The sequence below is a fragment of the Oryctolagus cuniculus genome, chromosome 2 (genome assembly GCF_964237555.1).
Source record: "Oryctolagus cuniculus chromosome 2, mOryCun1.1, whole genome shotgun sequence".
Lineage (NCBI taxonomy): Eukaryota > Metazoa > Chordata > Mammalia > Lagomorpha > Leporidae > Oryctolagus > Oryctolagus cuniculus.
The window spans coordinates 164,408,462-164,426,007 of record NC_091433.1 but is presented as its reverse complement, the minus strand read 5'-3'; the positions used below and the strand labels follow the sequence as shown (position 1 = coordinate 164,426,007).

Sequence of the window (17,546 nt, the reverse complement as noted above, 5' to 3'; positions counted from 1 at the left end):
TGAAATGATGGCGACACACTGAGATAGACTGTGCAGAAAAAATGACAAATAAAGCTTGCCCTCATGAGGGTGTGGGTAAGGAAGAGAGTGGGGAAGAAGCCAGAGACAGGGAGAAGAGCTGGGGGGGGGGGCGGGGACGGGGAGGCAGGGATGAACCCGGGGCAAAGGGGACTGAGAACAGGGGTCAGGTAAGACCTGAATTCTTTTATTTTTTTTTTTAAGATTCATTTATTTATTGCAAGTCAGAGTTACATAGAGAGATGAGAGGCAGAGAGAAGTCTCCCATCCAATGGTTCACTCCCCCAGTTGGCCGCAACAGCTGGAGCTGCGCAAATCTGAAGCCAGGAGTCAGGAGCTTCTTCCGGGTCTCCCACGCGGTGCAGGGCCCAAGGACTTGGGCCATCTTCTCCTGCTTTCCTAGGCCATAGCAGAGAGCTGGGTTGGAAGTGGAGCAGCCGGGACTAGAACCGGCACCCATATGGGATGCCAGCGCTTCAGGCCAGGGCGTTAACCCGCTGCGCCACAGCACCAGCCCCATAGACCTGAATTCTGAACTCTACCACTGCATTATGCACTTAGCAGGTGGAATGAACAGGATAAGGTAGTCATCTGGCTGAAGGCTGGGGATGTCTGGTCCCACCCTCTCCTCTCCATTTCCCTTCCTATCCTCTGAGCTCAGCATCTCGCTCTGCCTCCTTCAAGATGCTGGAGGTTTTGTGAAGGAGGGAGGGGGTGAGGCTCACCAAGTGCACACTCCGTGTTCTCTTCCTTCTCATCCTTGCAACTCCACTCCACGTCACCTGCTCTGGGAAGGTGCGCTTGGCACCTACAGACCCAGGCTGCATCCCCACACGGCTCTTTTGGATCCCTTCATCAGCATTCAGAGCATTGCCCCACATTGTCCATATTCATGGCTTTACGCGTTTCCCCACTCCCAGCTCCCGCCCCACAGGGTAAGCTCTTTCCAAACAAGATCACTGTCTCTGTGTCTTGTGTCCTGCCACAATGCACAGGAAAGGGATTTGGTAGAAGTCTGTTGGCTGGATGACTGGATGCCGAAGTTTGCGTTCATGGGTTGTAGGGAAATGTTCTGTGATAATAAGGAGGGTGACATACCCAAGATGCTGCAAACCTTCCCCTATCACAGGCCCCCTCAGATTTAATTGCCTGCATCATTGGAGCATGAGGGTGGAGAATGACAGTGAGAAGCCTTACCCATGTCATTTGGACTACTCTGCGGGACCACTTGGAAGACTCTAGGCCAACCACAGGGCTGGGAATCACACCGTGAGAACTTCCAGGGCATTCTCTCAGAGAACCTTTAACCAGAGCAGGGAGTGGAAGGCGGGGACAAGCCTGCTCTGCCCAGGGAAATAGGAAGCTGGTGGGCTTTTTTTTTTAAGATGCTGGTGGGTTTTTGTTTTGTTTTGTTTTAAGATTTATTTGAAAATCAGAGATACATAGAGAGAAAGAGAGAGAGGCACATTAGCAGGGAGCTGGATCGGAAGTGGAGCATCGGGACTTGAACCGGCACCCTTATGGGATGCGGGCACTCCAGGCAGAGGCTTAACCTTCTACGCCACAGCGCCAGCCTGAGCTTGCATTTCTCCCTGGGCAGTTCTCCCTCGGCTAGGCCCTCTCCACAGCCTCTTCAGGTGACTACCTTCCAGAAGCGCCTCTCACCCCAGGAATCCCGGGTCTTCACTGGTATTGTGAAGAAGGTTCTGATTGATCGATACACATAAGGTGTGCACAGGTGGCTACTGTCTTAATTCTCCCTGGAGATCACCCATTTTTAAAATCAATTAATTACGCGGCTCACTAGGCTAATCCTCCGCCTAGCGGCGCCGGCACACCGGGTTCTAGTCCCAGTCGGGGCGCCGGATTCTGTCCCGGTTGCCCCTCTTCCAGGCCAGCTCTCTGCTGTGGCCAGGGAGTGCAGTGGAGGATGGCCCAGGTGCTTGGGCCCTGCACCCCATGGGAGACCAGGAAAAGCACCTGCCTCCTGGCTCCTGCCATCGGATCAGCGCAGTGCGCCGGCCGCAGCGCGCCGGCCGCGGCGGCCATTGGAGGGTGAACCAACGGCAAAGGAAGACCTTTCTGTCTGTCTCTCTCTCACTGTCCACTCTGCCTGTAAAAAAAAAAAAAAAAAAAAAAAAAATCAATTAATTAACAATCACATTTGAGACAGAGACAGGCAGATAAGGAGAAAGAGAGAATTCCCATCTGTTGATCAGTCGCCAAGTGCCCAGGAGCCAGGAACTCCATTCAGGTCTCCTGCATAGGGGACAGGGACCCAACTCCATAAGGCAGCACCTGCAGCCTCCCAATGTGCACATTAGCAGGAAGCTAGAATCAGGAGTGGAGCCAGGACTTGACCCCAGGCACGCCCATGTAGAACACACGTGTCCCAAGCCGTGTCTCAACCGCTGCAGCCAACAGTAGCCCTGGTCACCTTTTTGAAGTGCTGGAAGATGACTGGGAAATTCAGACGCTACAAGCAACTTGAAGGGACGCCCACTGAGGCCTCAGCAGCATCCAGCAGCTCCCCCTGCCAGGAGGGAGACATTTGAGACTCATTCCAGCTCCCTGAGCCGCATGTTCAGGTAAGAGAGTCCAGCTGTGGAGTCTGAGCTGGCAACTGAAGGAAGAGCTCTGGAACCCGCACCACCGTCAGAATCCCGCCTGAGGGCTGCACGGCTGGCGGGAAAGGGAGTCGTATGAGATCGGGGCAGTCTCTCTGCATGTTGCTCCCACCCCTCCCCCATCCCCGGAGGCAGCTGGCTTGTTCAGGTGAACGCTGTGTATACTTGAGGCTCAGGGGAGTGTGAGAGGGATGCCGGCATAGCAGATAGTGGTCTTATCTGCTATGCCACAGCACTGGTCCCAGTGCTGTCATTTTGTATGGGCTCCAGTTCAATTCCTAACTGCACCACATCTGATACATCTCCCTGGTAATGGCCTGGGAAAAGCAGTGGAAGATGGCTCAAATCCTTGAGCCCCTGCTACCCATGTCAGAGACCTAGAAGAAGCTCCTGGATCCTGGCTTCTGCCTGGCATACCCCTGACTGTTGTGACTATCTGGGAGAGTGAACCAATAGATAGAAGACCTCTCTTTATTTCTGTCTCACCCTCTCTCTCTATAAATCTCTCAGATAAAAAAATGAATCTTAAAAAAAGAGTGCAATTTGATGGTGGCAACCATTGCTACTGTTGTGTAACAAACAGCCCTGCATTTAATGGAGTAAAATAGAAATTATTTGTTAATAATTTTCATAGTTCTGAGAGCGTATTGGCCTGTTCTCTCCCAGGGTCTCATCTGATTGTGTCTACTGATGGCTCAGGTTGGAGTTACCTCAGTGGCTTCCTTTTTCATGTTTGGTGATTAATGCTGGTTTCTGCTAGGACTTCAGCTGGGAAAATTGGCCAGAACACCTAAGTGGCCTCTTACTGTGGCCAGTGCTTCTTCACTCAGTAGAACCTGGGTTCTTTTTTTTTTAACATTTATTTAATGAATATAAAATTCCAAAGTACAGCTTATGGATTACAATGGCTTCCCCCCATAACTTCCCTCCCACCTGCAACCCTCCCCTTTCCCTCTCCCTCCCCCTTCCATTCACATCAAGATGCATTTTCAATTCTCTTTATATACAGAAGATCAGTTTAGCATATATTGAGTAAAGATTTCAACAGTTTGCACCCACATAGAAACACAAAGTGAAAAATACTGTTTGAGTACTAGTTATAGCATTAAATCACAATGTACAGCACATTAAGGACAGAGATATCCTACATGAGGAGTAAGTGCACAGTGACTCCTGTTGTTGACTTGACAAATTGACACACTTGTTTATGGCATCAGTAATCACCCTAGGCTCTTGTCATGAGTCGCCAAGGCTATGGAAGCCTTTTGAGTTCACCAACTCTGATCATATTTAGACAAGGTCGTAGTCAAAGTGGAAGTTCTCTCCTCCCTTCAGAGAAAGGTACCTCCTTCTTTGATGACCTGTTCTTTTCACTGGGATCTCACTCATGATCTTTCATTTAGGTGTTATTTTTTTTTTTTTTTTTTTTGCCAGAGTGTTTTGGCTTTCCATGCCTGAAATACTCTCATGGGCTTTTCAGCCAAATCTGCATGCCCTAAGGGCTGATTCTGAGGCCAGAGTGCTGTTTAGGACATCTGTCATTCTATGGGTCTGCTGTGTATCTCACTTCCCATGTTGGATCATTCTCTCCCTTTTTTATTCTATCAGCTAGTATTTGCAGACACTAGTCTTGTTTATGTGATCCCTTTGGCTCTTAGTCCTATCATTATGAACAATTGTGAACAGAAATTGATCACCGGGACTAGTGAGATGGCATTGGTACATGTCACCATGATGGGATTGAATTGGAATCCCCTGGTATGTTTCTAACTCTGCTGTTTGAGGTACGTCAGCTTGAGCATGTCCCGAATTGCACATCTCTTCCCTCTCTTATTCCCACTCTTATATTTAACAGCGATCACTTTTCAGTTAAGTTTCAACACTTGAGAATAACTGTGTATTGATTACTGTATTGACCAAAAGTATTAAGTAGAACAAACAAAAAAAAATACTAAGAGGGATAACGTGTTAAGTTGTTCATCAACAGTCAGGGTGAGGGCTGATCAAGTCATCGTTTCTCATAGTGTTCATTTCACTTTAACAGGTTTCCTTTTTGGTGCTCAGTTAGTTGTCGCCGATCAGGGAGAACATACGATATTTGTCCCTTTGGGACTGGCTTAATTCACTCAGCATGATGTTTTCCAAATTTCTCCATCTTGTGGCAAATGACCGGTTTCATTGTTTTTGACTGCTGTATAGTATTCTATAGAGTACATGTCCCATAATTTCTTTATCCAGTCTACTGTTGATGGGCATTTGTGTTGGTTCCAGGTCTTAGCTATTGTGAATTGAGCTGCAATAAACATTAATGTGCAGACAGCTTGTTTGTTTGCCAATTTCATTTCCTTTGGGTAAATTCCCAGGAGTGGGGTGGCTGGGTCATGTGAAAGGGTTATATTCAGGTTTCTGAGGAATCTCCAGACTGACTTCCATAGTGGCTTAACCAGTTTGCATTCCCACCAACAGTGGGTTAGTGTCCCCTTTTCCCCACATCCTTGCCAGCATCTGTTGTTGGTAGATTTCTGAATGTGAGCCATTCTAACTGGGGTGAGGTGAAACCTCATTGTGGTTTTGATTTGCATTTCCCTGATTGCTAGTGACCTTGAACATTTTTTCATGTGCCTGTTGGCCATTTGGATTTCCTCTTTTGAAAAATGTCTATTGAGGTCCTTGGCCCATCTCTTAAGTGGGTTGTTGGTTTTGTTTTTGTTGAGTTTCTTGATCTCTTTGTAGATTCTGGTTATCAACCCTTTATCAGTTGCATAGTTTGCAAATATTTTTTCCCATTCTGTCGGTTGTCTCTTCACTTCCCTGACTGTTTCTTTTGAAGTACAGAAACTTCTCAATTTGATGCAATCCCAAATGTTAATTTTGGCTTTGACTGCCTGTGCTTCTGGGGTATTTTCCAAGAAGTCATTGCCGGTACCTATTATCTTGCAGGGTTTTGCCAATGCTCTCTAGTAATTTGATGGTGTCGGGTCACAGATTTAGGTCTTTAATCCATGTTGAGTGAATATTTGTGTAAGGTGAAAGGTAGGAGTCTTGCTTCATGCTTCTGCACGTGGAAATCCAGTTTCCCCAGCACCATTTATTGAATAGACTGTCCTTATACCAGGGATTGGTTTTGGACCCTTGATCAAATATGAGTTGGCTGTAGATGTTTGGATTGATTTCTGGTGTTTCAATTCTGTTCCATTGGTCTATCCATCTGTTTCTGTACCAGTACCATGCTGTTTTGATAATAGCTGCCCTGTAGTATGTAGAATGACAGGAAAGAGAAGGAAAGGAAAGAGGCTCCCCTGAACACACCCAATGCCGGAGTTCTACCAGGTGCTCTGCCGAAACTGAGCAAACCGGCACCTTGCGGATGCCATGAATTCCCTCCCGGTGCTCTGGCGCTGGGGGAAGCTCCCCTGGCTGTTCTCTGGGCGAGGCACCTGCCCTAGGTGGAAGGATACAGGTTGGACAAGGACAGGGCAGACAGGCCGGCTCTGGCAAGCCCAGACTTGAGGACTGTCACTTTGCTTGGAAATGGGGGCTGGTGGGATCTCCAGGCAGGGGAGCTGCTTTCCTGGGAGAGCCGTCAGCGTCGGATCAGCTGGAGGAGTCATGGGGCAGAGGCCCAGCTTGACTTTCTTTATGATAGCTGCGAAACAGGTGCAAGAAAACCATGCTGGGGACAAGTTGGTCAAAATGAAAGACGTGCTGTCTGCCCTGGGATGCCTCCGGGGCACAGTGGCTCAAAGGGGGCAGACAGGTTCTCCCCAGGGGAACACCTGCACGCCTCCAGTCCCTTTTCTACATCAACCTGCCCTGTGATTTTACTTTTTCAGGACAGATTCTTTCTGCCCTGGACCGTAATGCTTGATCGCGAAGGTTACTAGACTGATGCCTCCATACAGACCACTTGAGTTTTCAGGGAAAAAAAAAAAATCGCTACGTCTCCAGGTTGTAGTCCTTCCACTCTGATTTTAGGAGGGCCTTACCTGTGCCTCTCCTGAAGCAGCCTGGAAGTTCCCTACCCCGACACAGAGCCCTCACAGATGCCAGCCCCTGAACATCGGATCAGCCTGGGCTTCTGGATGGAGCCGAGCTCTGGTCCAGGGTACGAGTCTTCCAGCACAAAGGCCATTTTCCAAATGACCTTGAAGCTGCCCTCTAAATGCCTCCTTGTAGACAGATTTGGCAAACAGCAACTAAGTCCTTATTATACGTCAAGCCCTGGGAAGGCGAAAAGAGTGAGACTAGAGAGAGAGAATCGCAAGCTCAAGGTCATTTTCTCTGCTGGGAGTGTAGGAGTGGCCATCACGTGTGACAGTGGCCCTTAGCAACGGGTTTCACAGGAGGCTCTCAGATCACCTGCATCTTCACATTCTTCTAGGCCTTGAGTTCCACCTTCACTGCAGTTGGATTTCTAGGCGTTCTATCAATGACGACTGTGCCAAATCGAATCGCAGTTTCTCTCCCAGCGCAAATCCACATCCTCGATCCTGAGAGAGAATGTGAGCAAGAGCAGGACCCAGCAGCAAGGAAGGGCAAGCCGGCCACCCCTCGCACGGCCAGCTGTTGGCTTGTCCATCTGTCCGAAGCCCACACCTGCAGCCTTCGTGACTGCAGAAGGGGGTGAGGAATAACAACTGAGCTAAACCCAGCCTGAGAGTCTTGACCCACATTTCAGAGTCTCCAAACCGATGCAGCCAAGGCCCCGCTGCAGCTGTGCCTTTAAGAGAATGACGCAGGCCACGGAGCTCGTCTTTCACTGAGCTGGCTGTTGGGGAGGGTGTGGCCTTTGCTTCTTAATATTTTTCTTGTGTCGCTGACGCTTGGAGGGATTATTGCAAAACGACTCACCTTCCTGCTCTCCCTGGGAACACAGAATGTGGGAGCAACAGCAAAGTCTTAAAGGATCGGTCTCATTATACAGAGAACAAGAGTAATCAATACGTGTTTTCATTCCCTTCCTTTAGGAACCAGTTCTCAAGTCCTAGGGCCGTGGCCCCCAGTGTGGACCACACTTCTGGGCGGTTCCAGAGACGAGCTACAGCTGTTCAGCAGGCGTGTGTGAACCACCGATCGTTCTCCCCTGCCCTGGGCTTGCAATGTGCAGTGTTAGTCACCAAGTTCTCATCCTCAGAACATGAACGCACACCTGGCTAAAAATCTCACTCCGACAACTGCTAGCAATGTGATCCTGGGCCAGGAACTTAGTTTTTCGGAGTCTCAATTTCTGTAAAACAAAGTTAATAACAGAATGGACTTGATAGAATTGATGTGACAATTAAATTGGAGACCGTGTACAATGCAAAACAGGTGCAACAAAGTCACACTGAGGGGAGTGGTCAAAAGGAAAGACAAGCTGTCTGCATCCACACATCCGTGTGGAGTCAGTGTGTGGTGCATGCTCAGTGCTTGACAAATGGCCTACCATGAATGGGAGGAGGGGCAGGGCACTATACCTTTAACAGCCACTGTTCATTGACCAGCAAGACTGAGAAGGCAATCATTTGGCCTGCTGAAATCCCCATCCATCCTCTCCATTTCACACTAACTTCATTCTTTCTAAGTTATCCACCTGCTGCTCCCACCAACTTGAAGGTATCAATATCGAAAAAATATAGGGCCCACGCTGGGAGACTTGAGTTTTAGTATCTACTAACATTTTCTCTTACTCGCCACCTGTTTCTCTTGAGGCATTAAACCCAAGACCTTTAGACCTTGCTGCTTTGCATGACTGGTTAGAGTGCATATGAGGTTTTTGCAAAGCAAAGCAAAAAAAAAAAAAAAAAAGATACATCACACCAATTTGCCTCTCAATCTCTGTTCCTATTGAAAGACTTTCAGCCCACAAGGTCCCCCAGCAATAATCATGTGCAAGGCAAAGAAATTAAGAACTCTGGCTGGGAAGGCATTAAATGCGTCTCTGGAATGTAGTAAAAGACATTTCCCTCCCCCTGGGTTTCTTTCTGGCTTCCTGCCACAGGCTCTGAGGAAAACAAGTCCTCATATGAGAGGTATCACTTGGAACACGAGAGAAGATACCTTGAAATCTGATTATAAATCGCTGCTGGGTTCTTCGAATTGGGTTATGCCCTGGGTCAGATTATGTTCCCATATCAGCAATGCATAAAAGATATTGCTCCTGCTAAAACAAAAACCTGTGATACAGAGCTTGGAAGGCACAGAGACCCTCAGTAATACAAGTTGCAAATAACCCAGGAGTTAGCTTTACCCCTTTCATCAGCATTCCAGAGAGGTCCACTGGGCTTCTTGCTTTGCAGTCTTAGGAGTCACCAGGATGACAAGAGCTTGGGGAAAGCAGGTGGTGGCTGGAGAGGAGCAGGTGGGCAGAGTTGTATTACAGAGTCTGCTTAAAAAGGAAGCGCAGGCCAGCCAGGCTTGTCGCGGCTATAAGGTAATCAGGGTCCCAGACAGAAAATCCAGAGTTGGGGACGGGGGAGGGGGCTTTGGCTGGGCTTGTTCTAGTGGAGCAGCATGCCCAGGAAAGCTTCTCCAAGGCTTCTTTAGATTTACTATGTGGAGAGAAAGCCTCCGCGATGCATGACGGGACTTCCTGTCCCATGAGGAAGCGTGGCTGCCCCCAGGACAGCCCTGAAGGATGTTAATGAGGCTTTGCCGGTGCAGGGTGTGGCTGGCTGGCTGGCTGCTTCTCCCAGCTCCAGGAAGCCCTTCCCAGCCAACCCCATCCAGCTTGGTGGCCCAGGTCACCCCAAGAAACTCTGAACTTCCACCTACCAGAACACAAGGCCCCTGCGGCCCTGCGTCTGCCTTCCTGCAACAATCAGGCTGGGTCTGACAGGTGTTTCCGGGGCGCGGGGGTGGGGGGGTGTCAGAAAGAGCAGCCATGGTCAACATCTGGGTAATAACCCTTGGCCCCTTCACCCCTCAGGGAGGCCTTCCAGGGTGGGCAGGTTGGAAGCACAGTTTACCAAGCCCTCCCTTTCTCCTAACCCTGCTTTGATTTTCTCCGCAGGAAAGACCTTTGCCGTAGTTGATTTGTTAGTTTGTGTATCTACCATCTCCCTCACCAGTAAACAACCATCAAGAAGGCAGAGATTTGAGTCTGTTATTCGCTGTGTACCTAGGACAGTGAGTGGTACATAGTACGTGGTCAATGAGCCTATCTTTGGAACCCATGGCCCCAAGAGCCCAGTGCTTTGCACACGCAACAGCCCCTAAGCCAAGCCTTCCAGGGAATATTGGTTCCTGGGGAGCCTATGCGTCCTCCCCAGGGCTGGGCTGGCTCACTGCATGCCTCTCTCTCTCTCTCTCTCTCTCTCTCTCTCTCTCTCTCTTGCAGGCCTTCGAATGTCTGCGTGTCAGGGGAGTCACTCAGAACACGCGGCATGTCTTCTCTGCTTCCGGGCCCCTGGTGTTAGAGGGCCAGTGCCCACTCTCGTCCTTCCTTTTTCCTCTCTCCTAGTTTGGCTGCTTCTGTCAGGAAGTCAGCCTGGGAACAGAACGGCCTGGCTCAGCAACCCGCTTCCTTGTGCTCCTTTGGGGAGGCAGCTCAGGGCAGAGAGGCAGTGACGGCATCAGCCGTGGTTCTCAGCTGAACAGCAGAAACCCAGACTGTCACTTCTAAGTAACACCCTAACTGTAGGGACTGCATTTTGGAGCACCTGAGACCCCATCCTGGGAAGGCACCTGCCCCCCACCGTGAGACCCTGGTCTGAAATTATGATCTAAAGCACTCGGACAATAGCAGTTCACTACATCACACCTGGCAAAGCATAGAAACCCCCTAGCATGATCACTCAAGCTTGCAAGCAGATAGGCTGCACCTGGGTTAATGATAAAAATGCAATTTGTCTATGTCCTATATGATTTAAGCCAATACCTGGATTAATGTCAAGAGTATAATTGAAGTTGTTAAGATTTTAACTAGTATTGTTAAGATTATAATTGATGTTAGTTTCGCATAGGTTTTAGGTTCAGCTTGACCCTGGTAACCATGCATTCCCTCCTGATCCTAGCAACCATGTATTCCCCCTCCCGGTTTTGTGGTTTTTGCCTTTATAAACCCTGTTGCTTTGGGCTTCAGGTGAAGAGTTCTTTACGGCATGGGTCCACCGCCAGCAATAAAAAAACTGTCAAATTGGATCAATGTGTGCATTCGCTCAGGCACAGCAGGCTAACTTCAGTGAAAATGATATTTAGTGGAGAATGTGAGGTAGCTCACACCATTTCTGGGAGGCCAGAGAAACAGGCCTGCAGGCAGCTGGAATAAGGCCCCAAGTTACTCCGCAGACGTGTTCCTAGGAGACAGCACATCCACCCCTCCTGGGTTTAGATGCTGTAGTCCATCCTGCTGACATCCCAGCCTGGGGCACCAGCGGGGCCTCATCCCTGCTGCCTGAGACGTGGATGTGGCTGATGCCACCCTCACTTAAAGGGGTTCACTCCGTGCCTACTCCCTGCACACCCAACCACAGAGGCCGGTGGCACCTGCAGCTGAGCCTGGCTCACAGGCTGGCTCCGGGCAGCAAGGGGGCCTGGAACAGCAGTTTCCAACCCTGTTTTATGATAAGTGAGTCCTCATAAGATGGAGTGGAGGGAGCACTCCCCAAACGCTGAACCATCAGCAAATTATGACAAATGTTCACCACATGGGTAGCCTTAGGTGTCCTGGCCAAATGCCCTCTAACTGGCACCTTACTCTAATATGAATGTTTTTTAGGTAACAGCGTTATTGCAATATAATTCTTGTATCATGTAATTTATCCATTTAAAGTATACAACTCAGGGTGGGCACTGTGGTGCAGTGGGCTAAGTCACTACTCGGGAGTCACCTGGAGTGACTAATTTGAGTCCCTGCTCCTGCATGGTTCTGATCCAGCTTCCCGTAATGCTCCTGGGAGGCAAGTACTTGAGTTCCTGTTACCCACATGGCAGACCCAGATGGAGATCCTGACTCCTGGCTCCTGTCTTCGGCCTTGCCCAGCCCTGTTATGGGCATTTGGAGAGTGAATCAACAAACAGATCTCACACTTCTTTTTTTTTTTCTTTTTTTTCTTTTTTTTTACAGGCAGAGTGGACAGTGAGAGAGAGAGAGAGATACAGAGAGAAAGGTCTCCCTTTGCCGCTGGTTCACCCTCCAATGGCCGCTACGGCCGGCGCGCTGTGGCCAGCCCATTGCACTGATCCGGTGGCAGGAGCCAGGTGCTTCTCCTGGTCTCCCATGGGGTGCAGGGTCCTAGGACTTGGGCCATCCTCCACTGCACTCCCTGGCCACAGCAGAGAGCTGGCCTGGAAGAGGGGCAACCGGGACAGAATCCGGCGCCCCGACCGGGACTAGAACCCGGTGTGCCAGAGCCGCAAGGCAGAGGATTAGCCTAGTGAGCCGCAGCGCCGGCCTCTCACACTTCTTTTGTGTCTTTCCCTCTCTCCCTGTCACTCAGCCTTTCAAATAATGAAATAAATCTTGTTTTAAAATTATACAGCACAATGATTTTTAGTATATCCAAAATCAATTTTAGAACATTTTCATCACCCCAAAAAGAAACCTCACACCCTTTGGACATCATCTCCCTATCCCTCTATTCCTCCCAGCCCTAGCCAATCACTCATACTTTATATCTCTACAGATTTGTCTACTCTGGGCATCTCATAAATGGATGCAGTATGCAGTATGCAGTCCTCTGTCACTGACTTCCTTCACTTGGCATTATGTTCTCAAGGTCCGCCATGTTGCAGCAGGTACTAGCAGCACCGACACTGTAACAGTACTGGCAGTACCAGCGGTATCAACAGACAGGAATTTCTCAAGTGGCTGCATGTAGAGGTACCTTAGACTCTCAACAGCCATTCTCCTCTTCTCGCTTGCTAACATAACCAGGTTTTGTGTAGCAACAATGACTAGGGCCTCGAGATTAAATAGTGATTGGTATCCACCAGTCATGATAACCCCATTCCCCTCTGTGAGTAACTGGGCTCACAGTAGACCTGTGACTCAGTTCCAGCAAGTGAGAGCTAAGGTAAAGTCTGCCCAGACTTCTGGGAAAGAGGGACCATATCCCCTTCCTGCCTACTTGAAAGTGCGTCTTTGAGTACAAGATGGCTGCCCTACTAGCCGTCCAATTGGGAATGCTGCTGCACAGCTGACCATCGGAGCACAGGTGTGTGTAGGTGCACCTTATCCTCCAGGGCGGTGCCTGTACGCTTGGCTCTCAGGAAACCCACTCTTCCCCCTACCAACCCAGGGGTTCCAGGAGCCATTCTTCTTGGCTCTACTTCCCCAGCGGCAACCAGTGTGCATCTCCTTTGCCTTCCGTCACCTCTGTTTCCCTAACCACGCTGGTAGCCCCTGCCTCCTGGCCTCCCCTGCTTCCTGCCACTCCTGCCCACGTTTCACCCCACATTTCACACTTGCCTCTGCTAGAACTCATCTCAGAGAACCCTGGCTTTGAACTCTGGGCGAAACTTGAAGCTAAGAGCTACTTAACAAATTCATCGGAGGAAGGGATGAGCAAAGCATTATTTATACTCACAAAGGGTGAGTCATAGAAGAAATAGAAATGACCAAAGAACACTGAAAACTTCAGCTTCATTAGCCTTCAAACAATATGTTTTGTACCAATCAAATTGAAGTCCATTAAATATTCAATAATACATTGGCAAGGATTGGGGAACAGGGATTTTTGCACTAAAGTTCAAGCAAAAATTGGGTCATCTCTAGAAAGCAATCCGACCTCAAAAAATGTGCAGAGTCTTGGCCTAATTAATTCCGCTTCTAGACATGTGTCCTAAGGAAGCAGCAAGAGATGCATAAAGGCAATTCTAATTAAGGAGATTCATCTTGGCATGAAAATCCAGAAACAAGCTATATGTCCAGCAATCTGTGTGTGTTAAATATACTGTGCCCAGGGCTGTCATCGAACTCAGTGTAGCAATAAAAATCTGATATAATGATAATGACATGGGAAGGTACTCATGATGTATTCAGTAAAAACACAAATCAGGTGACAAAATGTCATGGCAAAATGACGCGATATGTTTGGACAAGTATGAATGTAAAAGGCTCAAAAGATAGTCATGTGCCGTATGAGACATGTTGACCAATGGTGGACTGCACATACAATGGTGGTCCCCTAAGTTATAATGGAGCTGAAAAATCCCTATTGCCTAGCGAAGTCACAGCCATTGTAATGTCAGCACAATGCACAACTCACATGTTTGCTGGTGCAAACAAACCTCTTGTACTGTCAGCTGTATAAAAGTGTACGACGTGCAGTTTGTATAGTAGTAATAAATGACTGTGCTACTGGTTTATGTTTTTACTGTACTATACTTTTTTTTTTTTTATTTGAGAAAGGAAGAGAGAGAGAAGGCTCCCCCTCTGCTGCTTTTCTCCTCCATATACTTGCAACGGCTGGGCTCTCGCACATCGTTAGCAGGAATCCAACCACATGAGCCATCCCCGCTGCCCCCCAGAATCCGCACTGGCAGGAAGCTGGAAGCAGGTGCCAAAGCCAAATACTCTGATGTGGCACATGGGCATCTCAAACCAGTGACTTAGCTGCTAGGCCGATGCCTACCCTTATGCATTACCTTTCTAAAATTTTTTAAAAAGTACTTACTTTCCTTTTATTTGAAGGGACAGGGAGAGAGAGAGAGATCTTCTATTCACTGGTTCATTCGCCCAAATGCTCACAACATCTAGGACGAGGTCAGGAAAAGACAAGCTCCAGGAGCTTCATCCGCATCCCTCACATAGGTGGCAGGGCCCAAGTACTTGAGCCATCATCTGCTGCCTCCCATAGTGCACCTTAGCAGGAGGCTAAATTGGAAGTGGATTAGCCCAGACTCAAACTGAGAACTTCAATATGAGATGTGGGCATCTCTAGGAGTGATTTTAACTTAAAATTTATACAAGGTTTTAGAAAAATTTTTACTATGTTTATTTGAGGCAGAAACAAAGAGAGAGAGAGAGAGAGACATAGGGAAAGAAAGCTCCTGGCCTCTTCTCCAAATGCCAGCAATGGCCAGGATTGGGCTGGAGCCAAAGCTGGGAGCCAGGGACACAGCTGAGGTCTCCTGCATGAGTAGCAGGAACCCAACTCCCTGAGTCATCACCACTGTCCCCCAGGGTGTGCATTAGCAAGAAGTTGGAGTCAGGAGCTAGAGCTGGGTGCTGCCACGGAACCCTGGGGTGGGGCATGGGCATACTAATCAGCTTCCTAATAGCTAGCTAGATGCACACCCTTTATCGTTATTTTAGATTATATTCCTACTAATACCAAAAAGCGTCTGTAAAATAGAGTGCTGTGTTATAGTGCAGCAGCCTCATACATGCTGTGTGAGGTCCCATGGAGTGATTGACCTACAGCATCCAGGTTCGTTGTAATTACATGTTAGGATGTCCACACAACAAGAAAACACCCAACGACTCATTTTCCAGAACACATCCCCTTCCTTAAGCAAGGTATGACTGTCTTCTAAAATGTTTCATAGTGTTTATCTCTGGGAAGGCGATTACAAGTGGATTTTGTTTTCATTATACATACCAATATTTTCAAAATCCCACACTACGTGTATATTACTTTTAAAAATCCCGAGAAAAGGGCAATGTGTTGACATTAGCTATGCGTCCTAGGATCGGGACAATCAGGACTCATCAGATATGAAGCAGAGTTCTCAGGGAGTGTGGTCACCTGCCCGTCCCTGGGCTGGGTGAGCTGGGCAGCAGTGGGAGGTGTGGGGGTGAGATCTCCTCTTCTCACTCTCCAGTGCTGTTGTCAGAACAGCACCGGCCACCAGGCCCATGGTCAAGGCTCCAGAGAGGCCCTCAAGTGAGCCCTCCATAGACGAATCCACCCACACTCCAGGCAGAGGAGAAACACAGTGCAGAGCCAGGGGAGGAGGGAGTCATAGACCAATGCTGGGTGCTTTGTGGTTAACCACAATACCCGGGGAGCAGGGCAAGCGCCAGGCCAAGTGAAAACAGAGCGTGGGGGTGAGTCACAAGAGGCGGGAACAAGGTGTGGCAATCAAGACAGAGACTTAAGTTGAAAGCAAGTGTAAGAGTTGAGAGAGATGGGGGCAAAGATAGAGAACCACAAGGGCTGACTGGTAGAGAACCAGTTTTCCAACGAGAGGACTGGGCCTTTCTAGGTCTGCTCCTGGCGCACACAGAGCCTCTGTTTAGTGGTTTGTTTTTGAATTTCCTTGTTCCTTTGTGTATTAGGGAGACGCACAGAGAGTTCCCATCCACAGGTTCACTCCCCAAATGACCACAACAGCCAATGCTGGACCAGGCCAGAGCCAGAAGCAAAGAAGTCAATCCAGGTCTCCTGCATGGGTGGCAGGGACCCAGCTACTTGGGCCATCATCGCTGCCTCCTGGGGTATGCATTGGCAGGAAGCTAAGATTGGGAGGAAAGCCAGGTCTCAAATCTAGATACTCTGACATGGGGTGTAGGCATCCCAACCAATGTCTAAGCCATCAACCAAATGTGTGTCCTGGCGGGTTTGCTAGATGGGCCATGATATGGTCCCCTTTGGCAGATTAAGAAAATTCCCAAAGAATTAAAAGTCAAGTTTCTGCAGCTTGACCACACTGACTGGTGATACTACTGAATCTAGGCCACTCGTTCCTTAACTGCTCAAGGGAAGCTCCCAGTCTCAAACTCCATGATCTTCCATGTGGTGATATTTCTTCTGCAAAAGCTGAAGCTGTAGTTTGGTAGAGGGAGCACAGCACTTAGAGTTGAAAGAATGACCAACTACCCAATTCTCCAACCATCCAACTACACCCAGATCTGAGTTCTAGTCCCACGCTTGGGAGAGTTGATTCACTTCTTGAGTCATGGTTTCCTTGTATGTAAAGTGAGAGGCCAACTCCTCCACCACATACTTCCCAAGTGCCTAGTCAGCAGCTAGGTCAGATGTGTGTTAGGCACTCGGATCACACGAGGGGCCGTTCCTGCTCTCACAGGGATTGGCAAGCTACGGCCCACAGACTGTCTTTGTGCCTTGCAAGTTAAAAATGTTTTTTGTGCAATTTTGAATTCATAAAAAAATGGAGAATATTTTGTAACTTCTGAAGAATTATATAAAATTGACATCTCTGTGCCCATGTATAAAATTCTATTGGAACACAGGCCCAGTCATTAATTGTTGTGCCATCTCTGGTTGCACGCATGCTGCCACAGCAGAGTCGAGCGATTTTAACAGACTGTATGGCCCTCAAAGCCAAAAATATTCACAGCTGGAGCCAGCACTGTGGCACAGCGGGTAAGCCGCTGCTGCAGTGCCAGCATCCCATATGGGTGCCGCTTTGAGGCCCAACTGCTCCATTTACAGCCCAGCTCCCTACTAATGTGCCTGGGAAAGCAATGGAAGATGGCCCAAGTGCTTGGGCCCCTGCCACCCAAGTGGGAGACCCAGAAGAAACTCCTGACTCCTGCCTTGGGGTTGGTCCAGCTCCAGCTGTTGCAGCCACTTAAGGAGTGAACTAGTGAATGGAAGATCTCTCTCTCCCTCTCTGCTTCTGCCTCTCTGTAACTCTGCCTTTCAAATAAATAAATAAATCTTTTTTAAAAAAATAAAATAAATCTTTTTTTAAAGAAGATATTTTTTAAAATATTCACTAACTCTTTTCAGAAACACACACACACACACACACACACAAATTGCTGACCTTTCAACAGAAAAAAAAAAGGCATGAGAGAATTCCAGTCTCGGAATAGTTCTATGATATTGGAGGAGGGAGGACAGAGTGCTTCAGGGCTGTTAGAAGGGTGTTTGTTAACTCCCCCGAGCCGAGTGTTTCCCAGGCTCACTGGGGTGTGGGCGCCAATCAGGTGGAAATAACTGGTGTGTCCAGAACTTCACTGGCTCCTGCCGGCCAGTGCTGCTCAAGTGTGGCCAAGGAACTGGGCCC

The 17,546-nt window shown here is 48.6% G+C and overlaps 1 long non-coding RNA gene across 1 annotated transcript; it reads right to left on the bottom strand.

The window, feature by feature from the left end:
• Positions 1 to 203: 203 nt before the first annotated feature.
• On the bottom strand, positions 204 to 2,111 carry LOC138848824 (uncharacterized). Its single transcript, XR_011386935.1, has 2 exons — positions 744 to 2,111; positions 204 to 417 (listed from the first exon to the last, which is right to left on the bottom strand). It is a non-coding gene; the product is annotated as an uncharacterized lncRNA (long non-coding RNA).
• Between the last annotated feature and the right edge of the window lie 15,435 nt (positions 2,112 to 17,546).